At 37.9% G+C, this 11635-nt stretch overlaps 1 pseudogene; it reads right to left on the bottom strand.

The window, feature by feature from the left end:
* Positions 1-420: 420 nt before the first annotated feature.
* LOC122903747 lies at positions 421-508 on the bottom strand (annotated as a pseudogene).
* Between the last annotated feature and the right edge of the window lie 11127 nt (positions 509-11635).

Here is an 11635-nt window from a genome sequence, read left to right on the forward strand (position 1 = left end):
TGATTCGGGGTCTCTTCTGATTCCATACAAATTTTTGAAATATTTGCTGCATTTCTTTCAAGAATACCAGTACAATTTTGATCGGAATGGCATTAAAAGTATAGATTGCTCTAGGCAGTATAGACATTTGAACAATGTTTATTCTTCCGAATCAAGAGAATGGAATAGTCTTCCATCTTTTTGTGTATTCTTCAATTTTTTCATGAGTGTTCTCTAGTTCCTCGAGTACAGATCCTTCACCACTTTGGTTAGGTTTATTCCCAGGTATCTTATGCTTCTTGGTGCTATAGTAAATGGAATCGATTCTCTAATTTCCCTTTCTGTGTTTTCATTGTTAGTGTATAAGAAAGCCACTGATTTATGTACATTGCCTTTTTATCCTGCCACGGTGCTGAATTGCTGTTTGAGTTCTGGTAGTTTGGGGGTGGAGTATTTTGGGTTTTCCAACTAGCAATAATCGCGCCTCAGGTAAACCTCATTGGCTACGATACTGCCACTGCGCAAAGCTTTGGTTTTCCATATAACGAATCATGTCATCTGCGAAGAGAGAGAGTTTGACTCCTTCATTGCCAATTTAGATACCTTTATTTATTTATTATTATTTTTAGATACCTTTAATTTATCTTTGTTTTCTGATTGCTGTTGGTAGGACTTCTAATACTATGTTGAACAAGAGTGTTGAGAGTGGGCATCCTTGTAATGTTCCTGATCTTAATGGGACAATTGCAATTATTTTCCTATTGAGGATGATATTGGCTGTGGGTCTTTCATAGAGAGATTTGATGAAGTTCAGGGATATTCCCTCTATCCCTATACTTTGAAGCGTTTTAATCAGGAACGGATGCTGGATTTTGTCAAATGTTTTTTCTGCATCAATTGAGAGGACCGTGTGGTTCTTCTCTCTTCTCTTATTAATTTGTTCTATCACATTGATTGATTTGTGAATGTTGAACCATCCTTGTAGTACAGGGATGAATCCCACCTGTTCATGTTGGATAATCTTTTTAATGTGTTGTTGGATCCTGTTGGCTAGGATCTTGTTGAGAATCTTAGCATCCATATTCATCAGTGATATTGGTCTGAAATTCTCCTTTTTGGTAGGGTCTTTGCCTGGTTTGGAGGTTAGGGTAATGCTGGCTTCATAGAAAGAGTTTGGAAGTTTTCCTTCTGCTTCAATTTTTTTTAAAAACAGCTTCAGGAGAATAGTTCTTGTTTATTCTCTGAAAGTTTGGTACAATCCCTCAGTGAATCCGTCAGGTCCTGGGCTTTGTTTTTTGGGAGGTTTTTGATCACTGCTTCAATCTTTTTACTAGAAATTGGTCAATTCAGGTTGTAATTTCTTCCTGGTTCAATTTCAGGAGTTTATAGTTTTCCAGGAATGCATCCATTTCTTCAAGTTTGTTTAACTTATAGGCGTATAACTGTTGATAATAACTTCTGATGATTGTATCTACTTCCTTGGTGTTCGTTGTGATCTCTCCCTTTTCATTCATAATTTTATTAATTTCAACTTTCTCTTATTTCTTTTGGATTTGTTTTGCCAATGTTTTTTCGGTCTTACTGATTCTTTCAAAAAACTAGCTTCTGGTTTCATTGATATGTTCTACTGTATCTCTAGTTTCTATGTCATTGATCTTTGCTCTAATCTTGATTATTTACCTTCTTATGTGTGGAGTTCATTTGATTTTTTTTTTGATTCTCCAGTCTTTAAGGTGTAGAGGGAGCTCGTGTATTCTGGATTTTTTCATTTTTTTGAGGGAGTTTTAGGACTCCTTAGGACCACCTTTGCTGTATCCCATAGCTTTTGGACCGAAGTGTCTTCATTCTCATTGGTTTCCATGAATTGTTTCAGTTCTTCTTTGATTTCTTAGTTGATCCCAGCATTTTTCCCCCAATTTATTTATTTTCAGAAAAACAGTATTCCCAGCATTCTTAAGCAAGGTGGTCTTTAGCTTCCACGTTTTTGAGTTACTTCCGAACTTTTCCTTGTGATGGAGCTCCAGTTTCAAAGCATTGTGATCTGAGAATATGCAGGATGTAATCTCCATCTTTTGGTATCTGTTGAGTCCTGATTTGTGACCCAGTATGTGGTTTATTCTTCAGAAGTTTCCATATGCACTTGAGAAGAATGAGTATTCTGTTGTTTTAGGGTGGAATGTTCTGTAAATATCTATGAGGTCCACCTGGTCCAATGTGTCATTCAATCCTCTGGTTTCGTTATTGATTTTCTGCTTCGATGATCTGTCTATTTCTGAGAGAGATGTGTTAAGTTCTCCTGCTATTAATGTATTCATATCGATATGACTCTTTATCTTGACTCTTTATCTTAAGTTTTCTTATGTAATTGACTGCTCCCATATTGGTGGCATAGATATTTATAATTGTTAGATCATCTTGGTGGATAGTCCTTTTAAGAATTATCTAGTGTCCTTCTGTATCTCTGGCTTCAGTCTTTAGATTAAAATCTAATTTATCTGATATGATAATCACTACTCTGGCCTTCTTTTGAGGCCCATTGGCATGAAAGATGCTTCTCCATCCCTTCACTTTCAGTCTGGGTGTATCTTTAGATTCAAAATGGGTCTCTTGTAGACAACATATGGATGGGTTCTGTCGTTTTATCCAATCTGCAAGCCTGTGTTATTTTATGGGCACATTTATGCCATTCACATTGAGAGTGATTATTGATAGATATGTTTTATTGACATCGGGTTACCTTTGAAGTCTTTATTTCTGTAGATTGTCTCTATATTTCTGTTCAATGCCATTCTTAGGATTTTTCCTCTATTATAGAACCCCCTTAATATTTTGTGTGTTGGTATATAGTTGCTGATAATGTGTCCTAACAATTCCCTGTTTCTTTTGCATTGGTTGTGATCTTTCATGAAGAACTTGTTCCACTATATGTTCTAGACTTCTTTCTTTCTCCTCCCCTTCAGGGATTCCAATAATTCTGACTTTGGAAAGGTTCATGGCATCATTTATTTCCCTGATTCTGTTTTCGTGGTTTCTAAGCTGTTTGTCCCAGGTTTCCTCCTGATCCTTTCTTCTATCTGTTTTTCCTCCAGATCACTAATTCTATTTCTGTCTCAGTTACTCTAGCTTTGAGAGAATTTAGATTAGATTGGAACTCATTGAGAGCATTGTGAACCTCAGCCCTGGTAGCTTTAAGCTCCACCCTAACACTGTGAACATCATCTCTCATCGCTTTCAGCTCGGCTGTGATACCAACAAAGGAGGTCATCTAGAAGAAATAGAAGCATTCCCAGAAACTTGTAATCTACCAAGTCTGAAACAGGAAGAAATAAACAAACTGAACAAACCAATACCCTGCACGGATATTGAATCAGGAATCAAAAAACTTCCCTTAAACACAAGAGTTCCGGGGCAGATATGTTTTCAGTGGAACTCTACCAAACATTTTAAGAATAATTAATGCATATTCTACTGAAGCTGTTTCCAAAAAATAGAAGTTGAAGGAAAGATTCCAAAAGATTTAATAAGGCTGAGCATTACCTTGACCCACAAGCAGACAAAGACCCCATGTAAAAGGGGAATTACAGATGAATAAGCTTGGTAAGCACTAATACCAAATTATTCAACAAGATACAAGCCAGCAGGATTCCATGGTACATTCAAAGGGCTATTCACCACCACCCAGTGAGGTTTATTCCTGGGATACAAAGGTGGTTCAACTGCCACAAATCAATTGATGTCATTAGTCATACAAACAAAAGAAAGACAAGGACCATATCAACCTCTCATTTGATGCAGAAAAAGCAAAGCAAGGAAATGGTCCAATTTCATTTTTCTGCACGTGGCTGTCCAATTTTCCCAACACCATTTATTGAAGAGGCTGTCTTTTTTCCATTGGACATTCTTTCCTGCTTTGTCGAAGATTAGTTGACCATAGAGTTGAGGGTCTATTTCTGGGCTCTCTATTCTGTTCCATTGGTCTATGTGTCTGTTTTTGTGCCAGTACCATGCTGTCTTGATGATGACAGCTTTGTAATAAAGCTTGAAGTCCGGAATTGTGATGCCACCAACTTTGGCTTTCTTTTTCAATATCCCTTTGGCTATTCGAGGTCTTTTCTGGTTCCATATAAATTTTAAAATTATTTGTTCCATTTCTTTGAAAAAGATGGATGGTACTTTGATAGGAATTGCATTAAATGTGTAGATTGCTTTAGGCAGCATAGACATTTTCACAATATTTATTCTTCCAATCCAGGAGCATGGAACATTTTTCCATTTCTTTGTGTCTTCCTCAATTTCTTTCATGAGTACTTTATAGTTTCCTGAGTATAGATTCTGTGCCTCTTTGGTTAGGTTTATTCCTAGGTATCTTATGGTTTGGGGTGCAATTGTAAATGGGATTGACTCCTTAATTTCTCTTTCTTCTGTCTTGTTGTTGGTGTAGAGAAATGCAACTGAATTCTGTGCATTGATCTTATATCCTGACACTTTACTGAATTCCTGTATAAGTTCTAGCAGTTTTGGAGTGGAGTCTTTTGGGTTTTCCACATAGAGTATCATATCATCTGCGAAGAGTGATAATTTGACTTCTTCTTTGCCGATTTGGATGCCTTTAATTTCCTTTTGTTGTCTGATTGCTGAGGCTAGGACTTCTAGTACTATGTTGAATAGCAGTGGTGATAATGGACATGCCTGCCGTGTTCCTGACCTTAGTGGAAAAGCTTTCAGTTTTTATCCATTGAGAATGATATTCACGGTGGGTTTTTCATAGATGGCTTTGATGATATTGAGGTATGTGCCCTCTATCCCTACACTTTGAAGGGTTTTGATCAAGAAGGGATGCTGTACTTTGTCAAATGCTTTTTCAGCATCTATTGAGAGTATCCTATGGTTCTTGTTCTTTCTTTTATTGATGTGTTGTATCACATTGACTGATTTGCGGATGTTGAACCAACCTTGCAGCCCTGGGATAAATCCCACTTGGTCGTGGTGAATAATCCTTTTAATGTACTGTTGAATCCTATTGGCTAGTATTTTGGTGAGAATTTTTGCATCTGTGTTCATCAAGGATATTGGTCTATAGCTCTCTTAGATTCAAAATGGATTAAGGACCTCAATGTGAGAAAGGAATCCATCAAAATCCTTGAGAAGAACACAGGCAGCAACCTCTTCTACCTCAGCCGCAGCAACATCTTCCTAGGAACATCGCCAAAGGCAAGGGAAGCAAAGGCAAAAATGAATTTGGGATTTCATCAAAATCAAAACCTTTTGCACAGCAAAGGAAACAGTTAACAAAACCAAAAGACAACTGACAGAATGGGAGAAGATATTTGCAAACGACATATCAGATAAAGGACTAGTGACCAAAATCTATAAAGAACTTAACAAACTCAACACCCAAAGAACAAATAATCCAATCAAGAAATGGGCAGAGGACATGAACAGACGTTTCTGCAAAGAAGACATCCAGATGGCCAACAGACACATGAAAAAGTGCTCCATATCACTCGGCATCAGGGAAATACAAATCAAAACCACAATGAGATATCACCTCACAGCAGTCAGAATGGCTAAAATCAACAAGTCAGGAAATGACAGATGCTGGCGAGGATGCGGAGAAAGGGGAACCCTCCTACACTGTTGGTGGGAATGCAAGCTGGTGCAACCGCTCTGGAAAACAGCATGGAGGTTCCTCAAAATGTTGAAAATAGAACTGCCCTATGACCCAGCAATTGCACTACTGGGAATTTACCCTAAAGATACAAACGTAGTGATCCAAAGGGGCACGTGCACCCGAATGTTTATAGCAGCAATATCCACAATAGCCAAACTATGGAAAGAACCTAGATGTCCATCAACAGATGAATGGATCCAGAAGATGTGGTATATATACACAATGGAATACTATGCAGTCATCAAAAGAAACGAAATCTTGCCATTTGCGACAACATGGATGGAACTAGAGCATATCATGCTTAGCGAAATAAGTCAAGCGGAGAAAGACAAATATCATATGATCTCCCTGATATGAGGAAGTGGTGATGCAACATGGGGGCTTAAGTGGGTAGGAGAAGAATCCATGAAACAAGATGGGATAGGGAGGGAGACAAACCATAAGTGACTCTTAATCTCACGAAACAAACTGTGGGTTGCTGGGGGGAGGGGGGTTGGGAGAAGGGGGGTAGGGTTATGGACATTGGGGAGGGTATGTGCTTTTGGGTAAATTGGAAGGGGAGATGAACCATGAGAGACTATGGACTCTGAAAAACAATCTGAGGGGTTTGCAGTGGCGGGGGGGTGGGAGGTTGGGGTACCAGGTGGTGGGTATTATAGAGGGCACAGCTTGCATGGAGCACTGGGTGTGGTGAAAAATAATGAATACTGTTTTTCTGAAAATAAATAAATTGGAAAAAAAATAAAATAAAATAAAATAAAATAAAAAAGAAAAAGCAAAGCATTTGGCAAAATACAACACGTTCTCATGATTAAAACTCCTCAAGATACAGAGATAGAGTGAACATACCTCATATTATAAACGCCACCTATGAAGAGCCCACAGCAAATATCATTCTCAATGGGGAAAAACTGACAGCTTTTTCCTTCAGGTCAGGAATATGACAGGGATGCCTACTCTCACTACCTTTGTTGAATACAACATTAGAAGTCCCAACCTCAGTCTTTGGACAACAATAGCAAATAAATGGGATGCAAGTTGTCATAGAAGAAGTCAAATTGTCTCTCTTTGCATAAGACAATATACTTTTTTGTGGAAAAGCCAAAAGACTTCACTCCAAAATGACTTGAATTCATGCAGCAAGTCAGAAACATGTAGGATTCCAAAATGAAAACACAGAAATCTCTTGCTTTCCTATACACTAACAAAGTGAATGGAGAAAGAGAAATGAAGGTGTCAGTTCCACCAACCATAACACCCAAACCCATAAGATGCCTAGGAATAAACCCAGCCAAAGAGGTAAATCATTTCTACCGTCTAAACTACACAACACTGAGGAAGGACATTGAGGAAGACGCAAAAAGATGGAAAAACATTCCATGCTGCTGGATTGGAAGATTCAACATTGTAAAAATTCCTATGCTGTCCAGAGCACTCTACACAGTCAAAACTTTTCATCCTTAAAACAAACAATCATATAATTTCCATGTATCCAGAAATGATCCTGAATAGCCAGGGGACTGTTGAACAAGAAAACCAAAGCTGGGCACATTACAATGCCCGACTTCAAGCTACTTTACAAAGCTGGGATCATCAAGACAGCATAGTAGTGACACAAAAAGAGACCCATCACTCAGTAGAACAAAAGAGAGTGCCTAGAAATGGACCTTCATGTCTATGGTCAACTAACCTTTGACAAAGCTGAAAAGAGTACTCAGGGAAATAAGACAGTGTCTTCAATAAGTGGGGCTCAGAAAATCGGACAGACACACACAGAAGGATGACACTGGACCTTCTCTTACACTATATGCAAACGAATTCAAAATGGATGAAGTACCTCAATGTGAGACAGGAATCCTTCAGAATCCTAGAGGAGAAGCCAGGTTGCAACCTCTTCAACTTCAGCCACAGCAACTTCTTCCAACACATATCTCTAAATACAAGGGAAACAAAGCAAAAATGAACTACTGTTTCTCAAGATAAAAAGCTTCTGCACAGCAAAGGGGCCAATCAGCAGAACTTCTGATTGGGAAAAGATATTTGCAAATGACATATCTAATAAGGGATTAATATTCAAAATATAGAAAGAACTTATACATGAGAGACATAATATTCAAATATCTGAGTAAATATATCTGTTTACCTTCTGAATTAACATTTAACTCAACTATTCAAACAACTACACAATGTATCAGAACTCATTTCTAAACTTTTTCCTAGGAGCACGCTGAGCAATTGATATTTTCACCTTATTCATGTCTGTGGACCTTCTCAAGTGAATACACACATAAAACACTAGGTATTCTCCTTCATGTACAAAGATGTCCTGAAATCACGATTGCTGTTACGTTTTTTATGGAGTTATCTAAAAAGTCAAGGGCAGGGATGAAGGAAAAGTATACACAGTGGTTTGAAAACTATTCAAAGAATTCTATTGAGAAAAATGTCTTTATCCATAGGATGGTGGAAGGACCAATGTCAGCTCTCCAAGCCAGTATGTTTGTAACTTTGCAAGAAAATAAACTGTATATGTCTCATGGCATTTTTATTTTTATTTATCATTTAAGGTTGAAATATTTCTCCAAATTCTTAAGATGCCGAGATCATGACCTGAGCCAAAGGCAGCAGCTTAACACACTGAGCAACCCAGGCGCCCCGGAATTAATAAAAAATATTTTAATAAACTATTAGAACTAACAGTTGATAATTCCTCAAGTATTTAAATAAAAGAAATCCAAAGAAAATCATATGTGTCAAGGTCGATTTAAAGATAAATATATTATCTATTATATACTTTCACATAGATAAATAGTTAAATATTAAAAGGTAAATAAATTACATACTTGTGTGTTTAAAAAACATAAACCCCTCTTGTAACTTCAAAAAACATGATAGAATTCATGGAAGAATTGGTGTAGTACCTTCTAATCTCTTATGAGCTTGTAGTAAATGTGGCGAAAGTGGTATTTTAATCAATGAATGATATCTACAAGCATCAATGTATTCTTTACTCAATTTAAGGTAAATTAAGCTAAGGTCGACAATAATTGAAAATATATTCATGTGAATGTGATCACTTAAAAGTATTAAAAATTCTCTCTGGCAAAATATATAGTAAATAAGTGAAAGCAAATGAACTTGCAAATATGCAAATTTGTCTGAACTAAGAATTTCAGAAAAATAATTGAAATTGAAACACACATATTATCACTGACTGATACAGCTAAGAGGAGGTAAATGAAAAGTTTCTTTTTTTTTCCAATTTATTTATTTTCAGAAAAACAGTATTCATTATTTTTTCACCACACCCAGTGCTCCATGCAAGCTGTGCCCTCTATAATACCCACCACCTGGTACCCCAACCTCCCACCCCCCCGCCACTTCAAACCCCTCAGACTGTTTTTCTGAGTCCATAGTCTCTCATGGTTCACCTCCCCTTCCAATTTACCCAAAAGCACATACCCTCCCCAATGTCCATAACCTTACCACCCTTCTCCCAAACCTCCTCCCCCCAGCAACCCACAGTTTGTTTCGTGAGATTAAGAGTCACTTATGGTTTGTCTCCCTCCCTATCCCATCTTGTTTCATGGATTCTTCTCCTACCCACTTAAGCCCCCATGTTGCATCACCACTTCCTCATATCAGGGAGATCATATGATATTTGTCTTTCTCCGCTTGACTTATTTCGCTAAGCATGATACGCTATAGTCCCATCCATGTTGTCGCAAATGGCAAGATTTCGTTTCTTTTGATGGCTGCATAGTATTCTATTGTGTATATATACCACATCTTCTGGATCCATTCATCTGTGGATGGACATCTAGGTTCTTTCCATAGTTTGGCTATTGTGGACATTGCTGCTATAAACATTCGGGTGCACGTGCCCCTTTGGATCACTACGTTTGTATCTTTAGGGTAAATACCCAGTAGTGCAATTGCTGAGTCATAGGGCAGTTCTATTTTCAACATTTTGAGGAACCTCCATGCCGTTTTCCAGAGTGGTTGCACCAGCTTGCATTCCCACCAACAGTGGAGGAGGGTTCCCCTTTCTCCGCATCCTCGCCAGCATCTGTCATTTCCTGACTTGTTGATTTTAGCCATTCTGACTGCTGTGAGGTGATATCTCATTGTGGTTTTGATTTGTATTTCCCTGATGCCGAGTGATATGGAGCACTTTTTCATGTGTCTGTTGGCCATCTGGATGTCTTCTTTGCAGAAACGTCTGTTCATGTCCTCTGCCCATTTCTTGATTGGATTATTTGTTCTTTGGGTGTTGAGTTTGTTAAGTTCTTTATAGATTTTGGACACTAGTCCTTTATCTGATATGTCGTTTGCAAATATGTTCTCCCATTCTGTCAGTTGTCTTTTGATTTTGTTAACTGTTTCCTTTGCTGTGCAAAAGCTTTTGATCTTGATGAAATCCCAAAAGTTCATTTTTGCCTTTGCTTCCCTTGCCTTTGGCGATGTTCCTAGGAAGATGTTGCTGCGGCTGAGGTAGAAGAGGTTGCTGACTGTGTTCTCCTCAAAGATTTTGATGGATTCCTTTCTCACATTGAGGTCCTTCATCCATTTTGAGTCTATTTTGGTGTGTGGTGTAAGGAAATGGTCCAATTTCATTTTTCTGCCCGTGGCTGTCCAATTTTCCCAACACCATTTATTAAAGAGGCTGTCTTTTTTCCATTGGACATTCTTTCCTGCTTTGTCCAAGATTAGTTGACCATAGAGTTGAGGGTCTATTTCTGGGCTCTCTATTCTATTCCATTGGTCTATGTGTCTGTTTTTGTGCCAGTACCATGCTGTCTCGATGATGACAGCTTTGTAATAAAGCTTGAAGTCCGGAATTGTGATGCCACCAACTTTGGCTTTCTTTATCAATATACCTTTGGATATTCCAGGTCTTTTCTGGTTTCATATAAATTTTTAAATTATTTGTTCCATTTCTTTGAAAAATATCTGATGGTACTTTGATAAAAATTGCATTAAATGTGTAGATTGCTTTAGGTAGCATAGACATTTTCACAATATTTATTCTTCCAATCCAGGAGCATGGAACATTTTTCCATTTCTTTGTGTCTTCCTCAATTTCTTTCATGAGTACTTTATAGTTTTCTGAGTATAGATTCTTAGCCACTTTGGTTAGGATTATTCCTAGGTATCTTATGGTTTGGGGTTCAATTGTAAATGGGATTGACTCCTTAATTTCTCTTTCTTCTGTCTTGTTGTTGGTGTAGAGAAATGCAACTGAATTCTGTGCATTGATCTTATATCCTGACACTTTACTGAATTCCTGTATAAGTTCTAGCAGTTTTGGAGTGGAGTCTTTTGGGTTTTCCACATAGAGTATCATATCATCTGTGAAGAGTGATAATTTGACTTCTTCTTTGCCGATTTGGATGCCTTTAATTTCCTTTTGTTGTCTGATTGCTGAGGCTAGGACTTCTAGTACTATGTTGAATAGCAGTGGTGATAATGGACATGCCTGCCATGTTCCTGACCTTAGTGGAAAAGCTTTCAGTTTTTCTCCATTGAGAATGATATTTGCAGTGGCTTTTTCGTAGATGGCTTTGATGATACTGAGGTATGTGCCCTCTATCCCTACACTTTGAAGAGTTTTGATCAGGAAGGGATGCTGTACTTTGTAAAATGCTTTTTCAGCATCTATTGAGAGTATCATATGGTTCTTGTTCTTTCTTTTATTGATGTGTTGTATCACATTGACTGATTTGCGGATGTTGAACCAACCTTGCAGCCCTGGGATAAATCCCACTTGGTCGTGGTGAATAATCCTTTTAATGTACTGTTGAATCCTATTGGCTAGTATTTTGGTGAGAATTTTCCCATCTGTGTTCATCAAGGATATTGGTCTATAGCTCTCTTTTTTGATGGGATCCTTCTCTGGTTTGGGGCTCAAGGTGATGCTCGCCTCATAAAATGAGTTTGGGAGTTTTCCTTCCATTTCTATTTTTTGGAAAAGTTTCAGGAGAA

This window comes from Neovison vison, chromosome 3 (genome assembly GCF_020171115.1).
Source record: "Neovison vison isolate M4711 chromosome 3, ASM_NN_V1, whole genome shotgun sequence".
Lineage (NCBI taxonomy): Eukaryota > Metazoa > Chordata > Mammalia > Carnivora > Mustelidae > Neogale > Neogale vison.